At 33.0% G+C, this 16517-nt stretch overlaps 1 protein-coding gene across 2 annotated transcripts in view; it reads left to right on the plus strand.

The window, feature by feature from the left end:
• Window positions 1-16517, plus strand: part of LOC119637323 (neurobeachin-like) — a 245055-nt gene that overhangs the window by 132458 nt on the left and 96080 nt on the right. The window lies entirely within an intron of this gene.

Consider the following 16517-nt stretch of genomic DNA (forward strand, 5'->3'; position numbering starts at 1 on the left):
TGTTTATTACTCAAATTCTTCCGCTACAGCCGGAATACATAGTAGCAGCAAGTATTGCAATATTACCCGTTCAAGGCACTTAGTTACGGCTATCAGAGGAATATATAGCCAATTCGTATCACGATCAATTGATTATGTGTTGTCTCATAACTACCATTTCTTTATCATTGTAGTAGATAACGCGCTTATATTTAAACGCAATGCTCTTTATTTTCCTTCAGTCCAATACAAACATTTTTAAAATTTTATTTGCTAAGAAAGCATGGCTTATAAATATTTGGACAATTATCAAAGTAGTCGAATAACTTAGAAAGAAAATAATCCAGACATCATTTAAAAAAAAAAAAAGAAAAAGTTTTCATTCCGTTATGCGATCTTTTACGGCAAGTCATCAAAATATATGGTTGTTTGCATATCAAAATGCTGTAAGTCAACTATATTTGAAAATATGTCAAATCTCTTCAACTATGTGTCAAAATATATTTTAGAGACACTTACACCTTTTTTTACACTTTATCTTTGTTTTTAACAATCCAATATCCATTTTGTTATTTAGTTAATCTCATCTGAATTTAGTATTTTTATATTAACAATTGTACCTTAAATCATTAATGGTATAAGACATATTAATTTAATAAATACCCACCTTCTTTTATATGAATCGGTTCAGTAATATTTTCTGTATCGACCTAAGTTTGTCTGCCCGTCTGCCCGTCTGTCCGTCTGTTTGCCTGGTGTCTGTCCATGTCTTACGTTCAACTTCATGTCCCAATTTTTGAAGTATTTTGATGAAATCTGGTTAACTGACGTATTTTAGGCCAAGAACGAACGCTATTAAAAATGATTTCTATCGGACCATTTTTTCGATCACTTCCTATATAATGCCATATTTTGATTAACTGAAATTCTCTAGTCCAATGTTTGGACCTCAATCCTTATAAGAGGTCTAAAATAAAATAAAATCTTACACATGGCGGAAATGTTTACTTTTTGATATTTTATATAAATTATATATATATATATATATATATGTATAAACTTATTTTTTGGCCATAATTGCATACAAGGATTATCATGAAATGTTAACCTCTTATACGCCAAAAATGTCTAATCTTCAGTATTTTATGATGAAAATTGGTCCTTAGTGCATTAATAGTAAGTGATTTTTATCACATAGGTCTATCTTGAACACCGCACCCCATATAGGGCCTTGCAAGAAAAGGAAACCCTTCCATGGCGACCAAGTGTAATATTTAGTTTCAAAAACAATAACATCTTTGAGGAAGAGATTAAGTGTGCCCACTTTCGAACACATTAGATGACATTTGGAGCATTTTTCAGTATAAAATTTTTCACGAAATCTATGCCTTTACATAAAAATAATGTACAACTTTTAATCTTTAATCTATTAAGAAATGAGTGAATGACTGAATTAGGCAAAGTAATGTAGGGCGACTAATGGTCGGCTTGGCCCTTGTTTTAAGCAGGTTTATTAGGTGTAAACCTTGTAAAAATATTAACCTATGTAAACTTAACCTTACATTGCATTGGCCCATAAAAAAAAATAGTTCAGAAATCATTTTGACGGTGATCACGAATATTTGTCGTTCACAGAATTTCTAAATTTCTGTTTCTGCATTATAAATTAAACAATGAAAATCGCATCGCCTTTACCCTCGTTCATGGTTCTAGTCAAATAACGTCTTCCGCAGCATTTAATCATTCTTTACAGTTTTAATAAAAGCCTATCGATTAATAACCTTAGCGAGGAAAGTCGCTAAAATCTAGCGGTTTCAACGAATGCACAATGCAAAGTATTTTTAAAAATTTTACTGCTTGTCTACGTGTTAATCTACGGCTTCAATATAATCTGAGATGGTTTATCTACGAAAATAAGTATGAAATTAAACAATTATAAAAAAAAAAAAAACAGATAAAAGCCGCAGTCCACCATTAAATACCCCATACCACCTTAAAGTTATTCATATAATGATGTTTTGAAATAAGGCGTTGTATGGTACAAATAGTAATCTGATACGAAGTATTTTCGATAGCGTTCGCCTTTGGGCCAAAAGACATTGGTGTACCGAAGTACCTCAGAAATTGCGGCTTGTAGGTTGAACACAAGAAAACAAGACAGACGGACGGGCAGACAAGCTTAAATAAAATCAGGAAGTGATGCCGAATCGATCGATGTTATAAAGGGCAGGCCTATCTCAAGTCCTTCTATGCGCGTGTTGCATACACGCGCACAAACTTAATGTAACCTTGTACTGCAATTGGTGTAGTGTACAAAAATAGCACACCGCGTAGCTCAGTATAGAAAACCGAGCTTTTTTACACATTAACAACCTCCAGCTTTCGTAAATATTATTTCGAAGCTATTATGTAGTAAATGGTATTACGGTATCTGAATGAACATGTTAGTCGAAAAATGATTGGAACTAACCCGCCATAGCGAATAACAACTTGAACATGAAAATGTTTGCGAGAATATTCCGCCAACGCTTTCCACTGCACTAACTATCCCTTATAGCATTTTCACATTTACCAATCATTGAATACCCGACACCACGGCGCCTAATAGAATACTTCGCTCACTATCGTCATAACATATAAAAAATTATATCTGTATATAGTGTAAATGGTTATTTTTCAACGCATGCTTTTTATAGGAGAGACAAGAAAATCTGAGCCGACGTGGTCCAAGTGCGGTGAAATTCGTTTATTTGTCTTATTATTCTTCACTTGTTTTCGTCGGATCTTGTTAACGTAGAAGGGGCAAAGGGCGCTAGAAACGGAGCTATTCAGAGTTCAGATAAATCATAGTAAGTTCAGCCACTTAATCGCTATTTTGGTCCAACTTTTATCATAAAATTCCAAAAATGTAACTTTAGTTAACAACGGCTTACTCTTTTTGAGAAGAATTACATCGAAGACAATCTCAAAATGAGTCCTTTGCAATAGCAATTTCCTACATCTATTTAGTATTCCAAAATACTATTTTCTACCGTAGGAAGTGACTGTAAAAATGATCTGGTCCAATACATTTTTAATAGCATACGTCCTTGGACCATAATACACTTATGTACCAAACTTTGTCAACAAATTAATGTTGCCAGGCTAAAGACAAAAATGTATCGTCAGATATTGGACAGGTATAAAGAGATATCAAAACTTGTCAAAATTTCGTAAAAATTAATGCTGCCAGCTTGAGAAAAAATACATTAAAAGTCATCGGACGGACAGACGGATTTATGTAAAAACAAGAAATTCAGAAAATGATCATGATTTGTTGGGCATAACAAAAATAGCGGTTAACTTCAATCGTTTTGTGTGACCCGCACAAAATTTAAGATATCCTGTACCACCATACCATGATGGCGTACGGGGTATGGTAGAGAATTGGAGGCGCGATATAAAGGAAATTCACGTTGTTTCAAAATATAATTAAACTTCCTATATGCCATGGATTTCGGTAGAAAATTGTTTTGGCACAAATTCCAACTCACTTAGTATGCGACTCCACATGCGCGTCACATAGTTCATGAACGCAAAAAAAAAAAAAAAAAAAAAAACCAACAGCTGCATATTTGCGATATTTGACAGGCCCTTCCCTATGATATTATGCACATTAAATATATCTGTACTTCCGCAGTACTTACGAATGTTTACCAGAAACTTAATAAAATTCTTGACCAACGACTTTGAATCTAAGTCGATTTAGTTATGCTCGTCTATATATTCGTCTGCTACCTTATTTGTCTGTATAATCCCTGGTCGATATTGATCTAAACGCTGCAACATAAGTTCAGAGCTTGAATAGTTTAACCGAGCTTGGCCTTACATGGTATAAATCTTACGCAAATGCGTTTACAATTTTGAGGTAGGTATCGAAGTTTGGACTTGAAATGAATATAGCTCTTTTTAGTTGCTCTCATATGCTTTTTATGTTTCCTTTCTTATTGAAGGAATCGCAACATATTATCCTACTCCAAGCTCAATTGCCTGCTGAAAAATTGTATTATCGCTACACACAAATACAATCCGGTATACGTTCACAGGTCATTTAAGTGTGTAAAACTTACCGTGCCCAGAACAATAACAATATACATGAACAAATTTGAAAATATATATATAAAGCTTATATCTGTAATATCTGGAGTGTTCATCTTATTTAATGGCATAGTTGGTTGGTTGATTACTTTCTCAAAATACTCAGTGACCCATAAATTTTCCAACACATTTAATTCGAGATGTACATATTTTTACAGAGTCCAGTTTTTCTTTTGTTTTTTCTCTTATATGTAGTTCCATTGAAAGGTTGACAGCAGGTATATGCTTTTATCATATTATAAGTTTTTTAACGAGTTTATTGATTAAATGCCACCTCATTTAAAATATCTAAATTGTTGTTTTAAAATTTTATCGGTTCACTCTTCTTTTTTCTTTTTTTTTTTTTGTATGAAATTATTTTTAAAGTAGGAAACTAAAATATATCCTATACTACCCTCGCTATTGCTAGCCGCATACGAATTCTTATCCCTCTGACCGCATGTTTTCTCTGAAGCTTTTTTTTAAATGTTCTTCTCGTATTCTAAATGCTGCTCATAGCCAATTAGCTTTTAGTTTAATGCTACATATTGGTGGCTTTGATAACATTTGCTATGACGAATGGCGATCTGACGTGTTCAGTTTTTTAGTTTGCGTTTTTGAGCAGCTCTAGATCTTGTCATGTTATGACACGTGCTCTTGAAAGCTCTTTTAGTTTAATAGCCACTCTAAATTATTGCAGCTAAATTATATGAAATTGTTTCTTAATCTATTTATTTTCTTCCTCATCTTTTTTGAGGTACGCCCAATTTGATCACAACTATGTCAAGCTGGAAGCTTTCACAAAGTGCAGCTATGAAATATCTCTCGTGGACATGCAAAAGAATTTCTATTAGTTCTCGATTCAGTTTAAAAATACGCTTGAATCACTTTTTCATCGAATTTTTTACACGCTTCCGATGCTACACTGATGGGATTATTGATGTTGATCTCTTTTATATCCGGCACCAAACGATCGGGATATACATGTCTTGTTAAAATGCTTGCGACATCAATTGTGAGTTGATTTAAGGATGTCCGCCGGTCCGCCTGTTCGTCTATGTACTATCGATTGCAATTATTATTGTTATTAGCTGAAGCTATCGGTTTAAAGTTTGGAAGATTTTGTTCGCAGGTTGGTAATGAAAACGGGACCAAATCCTTCGAAGGATACGTCTATAGTAGCACGTGAGCCAGCTATTCAAAGGGGAAAAAAAATTAGTTATTTGCTTATTAGTCACAAACTACAGCAAATGAGTCTATAGAAGATTGAACTCACATTCTGTGCGCCACGATATAGTGTCCTTATAAAAATTGAAAACACCGACTATGTCGGCAGGCCTATGGCGCATCCAAATTGAACTTTTTTTTCAAAATTTTTCAAACGCCCAGAAACAAGCTTTAAAATCCCATAAAAGGTATACTCTCTTAACCAGCGTTAAATTTGGAATGCAACAAATCCTAGGTACGTTCGTCTAACTGTTTATTGGCTGTGGCTGTGGCAATTATAAATAGTAATAAATATATGATAAAATATGCATACATAAGCCAAGAATAGCTCAAGACTTTTTGCACTTTTCTTCGATCTAAGAGATATTTTCGCTGTTAAGTATCGCCTTCGCGTTTTTTCTGAAATAAATTTTTTTTTTATACGCAAATTCAGTCTGATTTCAGTCTAATTTTTAAGAAACGTGTCTTTAACTTGGCAAAAGCTTCAGATTTGTACTACTCCCTGCATCCGGAGTATTGCATTTTTGTTCGAATTGTGTTTAAGGAGCTATATGAATTTGTAAAATCCCTTTTTGACAAATTAACAAATTTTTATTTTATTCATTTAATAAATTATTACATTTTAGTCCCATTATAAGGCTTAGAATATATTAGAGTGCTTGCCTAGAACTTTTTAACAATTGTATTGCTCAAGCCTTTAATGTATATTTTGGAATTTTTATTTTCATCATAGTGCAATTTTTGTATACTTTTTGTTATTTTACATAAATTTTGAATTTCATATGCTAGGCGCAAACAAAGAAATTTTGAAAAATATGTTTTAAATAATCTCTTTATAAACAGTTAATGGACCACTGAGCACATGCATATATGTGTATATTCACTTAATAAATAAATAATACATAATATATACGATTGCTTTTGCTTTCGCAAATGCATCTGCTCTGTATGTTGTCCATCGGTTAGTTCTGGTCGTGTATGAAATGCATGTTTTTGATGAAAGTATTGATACAAAATCCATTTATTTTGCAAATTCAATGTTCACAATGTTTTTTATGCATAGAAAAAAATGATAAAATAAATTAATAAAAATAAAAAAAATAAGTTAAACACAGTGTAATCGTTCGAAAGAAAAGAAAATTTTGGGCGAGAGAAGCACACAAGTTCAAGATCTTATCTATGTATATATTTATAATAAGAAATTATTGCTATAAGTTTCAAGAGAGATATATATCTGAAAAATGTTTTTAAAAAGAGATTAGTTCTAACAATATTTCTCAAAATAGTTTTTCAAATAAAATATTGTACCTGTTTGTGCTTCAATGTACTTTCTTCTACATCTATAAATTCAAAGTTAACTTTTTTCTCTTTGCATATTTCTTCAGATATATGGGTGCTTAAAATCTAATATGTTCTACGGGGTATACATCGTATTTTGTTATGGTAGAAAAGATTGTGTTCGAAATTATTTGAAGATATATATACATTAAAACTTTTTTAAATTTGTGTGCATGTGTGCACGTGTTTTAGGTGTGCATGCGTTCTTCTCGATTCTAACTAACGTCTCAGTTAGAGAAAACAGAAAAAATGCATATAATTTTCAATTCAATTATATGTTACTCATACGTCACATATGAAAATGTGTAATAGTATTGTAAATGTCAGTAGCATTAGACACTAACAACTGACGCCATTGACACTTGATGCCAATTATTTATGAAAATTTTACCGAAGTGAGAAAAACTATGAAAAAAAAAAAGATAACAGAAGCAACAACAGAAAACGAATATTTATAATAATATGAAGAAAATATATATGATTGGAAGGAAAAAAATTTGATTAAAATGCTTTTGCAAATTGAATTATTTGGAAATATCTTTTAATTCAATCGTTACGGTCTTTTTTCTTCTCTCTTTTTACACTCATGCCGGAAGATACAATTAATTTGGTGAACGTAATCTTGACAATGCTTAGAAGCATCCGTCACCAAGCTTATGAAGTATTTTTTTAATCTTTCATTAGCTTGCATAACGAATTGGATACAGTTAAGTGCATTTATTTAAGCAAAGATTATGATTTTAAAATACATTTCGTGCTAAATTTTTCCTTTTTACTGCCTTCATGGGAAATTCAGGAATGTATCAATAACAATCCATAGACTTGACCTAAATAAGCATAAATAAAATTTTCATTCTATGCTAGATAGAGAAGATACTAGATTAAAAAAACTGGTCATACTTCTTAACGAATGACGCGACTGTAACAGAATTGAAACAAATAAATAACCTACAGTGGGACACGGCTCATCACTTCAATGAGGGCTACCGCCATTTGTATGAAGGCTTTTCAAATTAATATGTTATATGGAAAATGATCGTAAAAGTAGCCCGATCCGAGCTTTTCTCTTCACTATGCTAAAACACATCGCTTCTTCAAATTGCATTAAAGTTTCTCGAAAATGGCGAGCTTCAAGCTACACAAAAGGAAACAAGATAGACAGATTGACGGACGGACAAACAACCTAACATCCTTTCAAAAATTGATTCTGAATCGACCGGTGGCTCTATTTCAAACCGTTCTTCGTGTTGCTTGCATCCGCACAAACTTAATATAACCTTGTCTCGCAAATGCCATAAGATATTTCTTGACAATTGTTTTTTAAATGAAAGGAAAGGCAATAGAATAATACGACTTAAGGAGATCATTAAGGCTATACTTAAGCAATAAGAAGTAAACTTATTTTTGAGAAATATTATTAAATGTCACCACCGACATTCCGCGCAGCATCCTCAACTTACGGGTGCCTTGTGGTCGGATATGAAACTAGTTCAAATTTGAGTTTAAAAGAGATTACGTCACTGGCGAGTGTTTGAATTGAAAAAATTCAATTTTCGAGAATTATTTTACTGTGCTGCTAAACACGCAATTCAGAATTAGCCATTGTTTTACAAAAACAAGAGTCGGATCACAAAATCAATTGAAATTTGTAAAGTAATGGTCGGAATGTTGCGAAGCTCTCACGCATTTCGATTGAAAGTTGTTGCCATCTAAGAAACAATTTATAGTGGCGATAACTATATTTCATCCTACGACCTTATTGAGTCGTTTGCTATTTTAACGAAACCGTAAAAAATGTCATAAAGAGCGTATTTAAAGCGCTTTGTCTGCCAAAGATAGAATCACTCGTTTTACTCTTTTTCCGCTTTCCAATGAACCTAAATCCTTTCTATAAATGTTTGTTGGCATATTAGAAAAGTTAGAAATCAACGGGTAAGAGATTAGGCTGTAATTTCCAAGCAACCATTCATCTGATACAAGTGATCTTTTTGGAGCGTTTCGAAGAAAAGCCGGAAATTTCCAAGGAAAGATTTTCTGCCAAGCAATGAATTTTTTCCACAAGGGAAGGTAGTTCTATGCCAATCTTGTTTTTTTCAAAAATTTACATTGATGTTATCTATGAAATGAAGTTATACGGATCTTCTCTAACAGCTATTGAAAGACGAGAATTAGAGTTTTTTTAAAAAAAAAAGGAATATGAAATAATGAAATACTTTTTATGCGTTATATCACTAGGGGTACACGAGGGTACGTTAATTTTGTGTACATGCCTATAACAAGCAGAAAAACTTGAGCTAGCCAAACCTTTTGCTATGCCGATCAATTCAGTTGCTTTGTGAATCGATTTATACTTGTCTGCTTGTCCCTCTGCTGTTCCTTCATGTATTGTTGTGTTCATAGGTCGCAATTTCTAAGGTATCTTGGTCAAACTTGGTACGAAATTGTTTGGGTTGGACCGTTTTCTCAGCCATGTCTCGCGTAACGTTTTGCCCTGAAAAGTCGTTATATAAATAATTATATTAATGGAAGTGGTGTAAAGTTCTTGAATGGTGAACTATGTTTCTTGCTTTTTGTTTAAATTCTTCTTCCTGTTAAATAGGCAGCGGGAATCGTTAAAAATTAAAAAAATTATTTTATTTGTTTTGCAAAATAAGCTTCACTTGAAACAAAATGATTCAACTGTCAATCCCCTCATATAAGCACTTCTTACGATTCGTTTACGGAATCACTTTCAATTTCTTTCTCGAAAATCGCCTTCCACTTTATTGCATTTTAAAATTTTATAAGAGGAAGAATAGCCTGGCGAATATGTTGATGTTAAGAGACGAGTTATGAGCTTCACTGTCTTGCTATTGTCGATGTTATGCTCCATGCTCTCCATGACTTCATTGATGAACTAAAGTGAGCTGGCGTTCAATGAACGTTTTATGCATCTTTTTTTCTTAATAGAAAATCATTGACATAGACTTTCGGGCAATCATTTGAGGCAAGAAATCGAGTGCAGTTAAGAAAATAACTTCTTTTAAATAAATTAATTCACACATATATACTTACAGTATACATAATCAAAAAATAAATATTTCTTTCAAATAAGTGAAATCCCATACATATGTGTTAGTGGTTATACAGCTGGTTAAGTGTAGCCAAGTTCCAATTCTCAATAGTTAATATATATAGCATGGCATGGGAGGAGAGGAGTTATATAATTCAACGTTTGAAAAAAATTATTTATTTTTTATAAAAAATTAATTCATTTTGCTCGTTCATGTAAACCAATTTATATTTTATGCTGCATTTAATCGACTAAGCAAACACAAAATTACAGAAAAAATTTAAATAAAATATCAATAAGCATTCAGTAGTTACAAACATATTCATAGAATACATATTCCAAACTACTGAAATTGAAAAAATTTGTCTCGTCTATACATTAAACATATCGATTGAAAATTCAAGTTTGATTAAACTGGAATCTTTTGATAGTCAATATTTATACTATTTATGCTGTCAGATTTAGAAAATAAAAAATAGATAAAAAAGAATACATAAATAAAGTAAGAACAGTATATTCGGTCGTGACCGAATCTTTTACGCCCATCATCATCATAAGAAAAAAAATGAAAAAAATTAAATTTTTATGGCCTATAAGATGGAGTAGGCGCAGCCCATATATTCTATTAACAAAATAAAAATATTTATCTCAGAGGCGTATGGTTGCTTTTTGAGCAAGTCGTTTGAAAAGCTTAATTCGGTTCCAAATTTACCGCAAATACTGCACAGTTGCGCAGACGGATGGGTGAATAGACGAAGCGACGCGCTGACTTAGGTGCATCCAGAATTCATCTCCTTTACGGGACTTCTCAAACTTGTTTCGGTGCGTTATTAAGATTTTGGCAAAAAAAAAAAAACAGCAGAATTTATAAGGCACTATAAAATTGAGTATGCAATGCCCGATTTTATTCGTTTTTGTACAGGTGCTGATCTGCACTCATAAAATATACGGGCACATTTTTGTAGATTTATCTGTTGTAGTTTATGAGTAACAATTAAAACACCAATTTTTTGTTTCTCTTGAAAGACAGAGATGTTCTCATTTTACGCAGGACTGCAGGTCTGTCCTTCGACCGATTTAGCTCAATTTCACTAACAATCTGCGTGCAAAATTCTCCAGTATTTCTGACAAATTTGAAGTGGCGTGAAGTTTATTTTTGCCTTTATATCTTTATTTTGCGGCCAGGAGACATTACACAGACGGATAGACGGGCATGCTTAAATCGAACGATCCTTCCGGGCATGATGGGTATAGCAAAAGCAGTGCCAACAATTTCGGATTATTCATCTTTACTTCAACGGATATATGTAAATGATGAGAAAATATAATACAAAAAACATATATAAAGTACTTAATCAATATTATTTATGTTTTCCATTTTTTTCTTTTTTTATTCAAGTTGTACAAAGCCTATGCGCTTTAAACGTTGCTACGTTTGCAATGGGAGGAGGCTTAATATAAAACAAAAATATATATATGTAATGAACTTCCGTTTGCTGGGCTTCGCTCTAAGGCATAGCAATATGTGGAGCGCTTAGTTCTTCAATCAACTCGGCGTTTTACTTCATACGTACTTGAGATTTTATTTCCACGTCAATGCCTGCGTAAATACGCTAAAATCTTATTGAGAATGAAGGAAACGTCGAGCAAACGAATACAGTGGTTTATCATATATCAGCAAGCGCCTATTCATCGCACCTGTCACACCTATACGCTAATACTCAGTCATTGTCCGGTTACCATATCAAATGTCTTATATCGGTTTATTAGAATTATTTGTACTTCGAGTCTTCAGTTAAACATATCAATAAGTTTGACCTCATAAGAACATAGAAATAGACATAGTTATAGACCTAAATCCTGGGCAAAGAAGGCGCATTCTCAATCTGAACATAGGAGTCATAACCTACCTAGTTTACCTAGTGAGAACGGGAAGTAGCATTTCAAGTCTGTGGTCATTACGCAGCAGATAGATCCAAGTCTTGTTTACAATTTGTATATTGTGCTTCAAATCATCCGATTCGGTTCTTTCTCCATCGAAATATGATGGGCTTATTTCCCAAATTCCCAAATTTTGGGCTCAATTGCAAACCTCACAAGTGTTCGGGGAAATGGTTGTTTAACTCAAACTTTCTCTTTCTGTAATATAAAGTCATTTGCAAGTTTAGTTGACTTTATTTAAAATTACAGACATTTAGGACTCAAATGGTTTTCCATAATTTTTGCGACCCCGTTATTAAGTAAGAGCAAATTCGAGGCATCCACGCGACCCATGAAAATTTTCAGGACTTTTGTCTGTCGACCATGTTCTTCTTTCATTTCTTTGAGATCGAGCATTTATTCATCATTCACTATGATTTTTTTCATATGTACTTGTGTTATCATAAAAAATTTATAACATTTTATTCCGCTTTTAAGTATCGAAGAACAAATAGTAAAAATCTAAAAAAAAAAAAATATAATTTTATTTAACGTAAGCTCCTGCCTGTATCCATCCATCTGTACGCTCGACGATTAATGGAAGAATTGATATAGAAAGATAAAACATTGACTCTCCAAAAACTTGCTTTATATGTAAAAGGTCAAGTGACAAAACCAAGTTCGTGAAATCTTGCACAACTTTTCTTCTTCTTCCTTAATTAAGTGTACGTAGAGCACTGGTCATATTTTGAGTCTTGGCAACGCTAAGCATTGTCTCAATGAAGGAGTGTCACAGCAATAGCTGTGCCGGGAAACTTTGATGCTTTGCTACAGGGGCTGATAATGCACGATCGACTACTGCTGCTGCCGTTAGATTGAAGCGATCTTAGGCTTTAGTTTCATCAGATATTAAGTGATCATTTAGTAGTGAAATAGTTCGCCAGATTCCCAAAAAGATGTTAAGAAATACAAAGGCGATACTTTAAACCTCGTATACCATGCTTTAAACCTAGCGACAGCGGACGAATAAAGGACTGTATGAGTTTTTCAAGATGAGCCAAATATAGCAACAGTTGTTCGCGCTACTAACACTTCGAACACTGGTCACGTGGCGAAGGTTTTTTGAAGAAACGTGAAAAAATCTAATTCGTCGGTCGCTCGAGTTACATTCCCCATTTGGCATTCAATGACTTCTATTTGTTTTCAGATTTAAAGATAAAATTGCGTAGGTAACGATTTTCATCGGCAGAAGCATTCGCTGATGCGTTTCAAATGATGTGTTTCAAGCTGAATGGTAAAACTGATATGACAAAAAGTTCAAACGTGTGCAAGAGTGTGTAAATAAATCATAAACGGGAATAATTTGAAAAACAATTTAGCACCTTTTAGCAACAATTTTCGGTTTTTCCCATAGTTGGACTTACAATACAAAAACGTGTCGGTACGCACTGCTAACTCATACCGGCCGTTTCCATTAATAAACGAAAAATTTCATCGGACTTTGTTATAATTCGCCAAAATTTTACTACATATTCCCGCAAAATCTATTTTTCGAAATTTATTAATTTACGCAATTGCACGCTTTCATTTGTAGAGAAATAATTTGTTTTGGTAAACTTTATTTCCACAATTGTTAAGAGTGTTGATGATTTCCCAAATTGCTGCGTTTAACCTTGCAACTAATTTTAAAATGCAATTGTCGGTTTCGAGCTCATTTTGTGTTTGCAAACTTGCACATGCACTTCCATTTATGCTAACATTCGTTTGCCTATTAAAGCATTTAACAGTAACCTTTCCTTTATTGTCTTGCTGTTAAAATCCTCAGAATTTTTATGTTTTTCTACATAACACTAATTCGGTCCGTTTAAGTGACGGTATAATTCCATGAATTATTGCGTTTTTCTGACAACTTTTTATGCCAGCAAAAGGACCGAATCACTGCGTTTTTCGGTTGACAATGTACTTTAAAATCTTTTAAAGGTGACAATTAAACCCAGCAATTTAAGGTTCAAATGCACATATATTTAAGCGAACCTTTCACGAAACGAATCAAAGCGAACGGCACACAATTACAATTGTATGCAGTTTAACATGCCACTTATGTCAATTGTCATTGTGGCAGTTTTAAAGACAATCTGCTTTCTTTTTGGTTTTTTTCATTTTGTTTTTTTTTTTTTTTTCTTTTTCTACCACACAACGTAACGTTTTAAACACTTCAACATAATAGAAAGAAAATTGTGCACAATTGTGTACATAGTGTTTATATGTAATTTCATGCGAGGATTTATATATATATATATATACATATATATATATATATATATATATAAGTGTATCTAACGACAAATGGAGGTTGGCAGAAACTATCAATGTTGCGGTTATTTCTATCTTTGATATGTTTGCATAATAATTGTTGACGTTATTTTGGAGTGAAATGGTCTTTTGAATATAACTAAGATGTCCATAACATGGTTAGTTTTCTTTCATATTCTTTGTTTCGAATAATCCGTAAACAATACGAAACTATTATGAAGTGATCGTGTATTGCGTGAATACTTGCTCCCCGGAATTGGTAGTGCTAGGTATTAACAAGAGAAAAACTGCTACTTGCCTTAAGGCCAGGCCATTCCATTTTAACTTAACAGTCATTTGCACATTTTCGCAACAATAATTTCTGAAATTTTTCACAAACCTTATTTTAAAATGGATATGAAATTTTGTATTGACATCTCGTATGGGTGTGAAAGTGATTTAAATGCATTTTAAACACCAAATATAAGGTGTCGAGTATAGGCTACACTTGATTAAAGGACACCTCAGCAGCATCGAGTCAACCGTAATGAAGTTTCTAGAAAATAAAAACTTCTGAAAACGCAATTTCGTAATCTGTTTCCAGGACAATATTTCGCTTACGAGATTGATGTGTTTATAGTCTTCACTATTTACGATGTCACAGGGTGTACATAATTTTTGAAGTTTTATGTAGTACTCAGAAAGGCCGATTTAGAATTACTTTCTGGATCGATCTAAGATTTTCTGCCTGTCTCTCTGTCTCTGTCGGCCTAATGCCTGCCCATGTATTTTTGTGTTCAATTTACAAGTCGTAATTTTTTAAATGTTTGGACGAAAATTAGTACACCGACGTTTTTGCATCAAGGATGAATACTATTGAAAATGATTCAGATCGGAACATTTTTTCTACCACTCCCCATGAAAATCCTTAGTTTGAAAAGTCGCTACATGAGAAACAAGTGAGAACTTTATGGTCGGGCCGACCATTAAATATCCTATATATATGAAGGCATATTTTTCAAGTGTGTTTTTATGGGAAAGTCGGGCCAAAACGAAACCAAATGTATTACAAGTTTAATCCTTACATAGGGCAGGATCGAAAAATGGACACAGATAGTCCAAATTTTGTAGAGTTCATTTTTGCAAGAAATTACTATTATGGGTCAATTTTCAACACGACATATGAGAACTTGGACTTTTCCGCTTTACAAAGTGTCAATTTTTGTGCAAATCCTTTTTAGGGTAGAATCCAAAGAATAGGCCGAGGCGGTCCAATTTTGGTGCATTTAATTTTCTTATATTAAGTTACTATTACAATATAATTTTCATCCGCCTGAGTGGCCGAGTAGGCAAGAGTATCGACTAGCAACTCAATGGTCGTGGGTTCAAATCTCAAGTGCGGTAGAGTTTTTAATAAAAGCCGAAAGCCTTAGATGCTAGTGCTTTAAGACTTTAGTCTTAGAATTTATTCTCTGGCTAAGTTTATAATAATAATAATAATAATAATAATAAATATAATTTTCATCATGAAACATTAAAAATTATACCTTTTTGTCGTATGAACTGTATTTTTCATTATATGGGGGGAGATTCAAAAACTGCCACAGCCGGTCCAACATTTTCATATCAATTTGGAATGTCGAAATACTCTTACTTAGTTACTTTTGTCGGGATATTTTAAAATTGTAATTTTTCTCTATATAAAGACTTTTCAAAATAGGGCATTATATGGGGAGTGGCCGAAAATGTGGACCGATTTGAACCATTTCCAATAGCGTGCGTTCTTGGGTCAAAACTCATCACTGTATCAAATTTCATCAAAATACTTTAAGAATTGCAACGTGTAGCTTGAGCACAAATTGATATGGACAGACATTAGACGGACAGACTGAAAGACAGGTGGTGCACTTTTTCGACCCTGCGTCTAATAACGTCTTATTATGAAAAGTTTGAAAGAAGTTTGCCATTTTCAAAAATTTTCGACAAAACTCGCTGACTAATAGTTTGACATTTTAAATTGGTAGTCAAAATTAGATTCGCATTGGACAATTTTTTGGACTCCTCCTCACATAACCGTTTCTATGAAAACTGAATCTATACCTGGTTAAAAAGTATAATTTTCAATATTGAATGGTGAAAATTGTTTCATAATAAGATTTACAAAGAAAGCAACCTCATCGAATTTCAAACCACGTGGGTCTAATTTTTGTCTACCACAGCATATAAGAATTCCCAGGAAATGTACACCTTTATATGTCAAAAAGGTGTAATTGCCAATGTTTTATTATGAAAACATGTTCATTACAGTAATTCGGCATAAAAAATAAAATTCAAGTCCATTAATTGGACCCCACTCCATAAAATATTTCTCATAGATAGTAATTCGTCCAGAAATAGGTTTAATATTTAATATTTTACAATGAAAAATGATCTTTAGTAGCAATTTAGCAAAGAAATTACCGGTAGGTAATTTGGATGACGTAGGTTCATTTTTTAGACCCTAATGAATATAGGGGATATCGTGAGAAGCCAGCACTTATGTGGAGAGAAATTATAATCTTTAGTTGTTTTAATGACAAAACTTAAATATGAA

Source organism: Glossina fuscipes, unplaced genomic scaffold (genome assembly GCF_014805625.2).
Source record: "Glossina fuscipes isolate IAEA_lab_2018 unplaced genomic scaffold, Yale_Gfus_2 59, whole genome shotgun sequence".
NCBI lineage: Eukaryota > Metazoa > Arthropoda > Insecta > Diptera > Glossinidae > Glossina > Glossina fuscipes.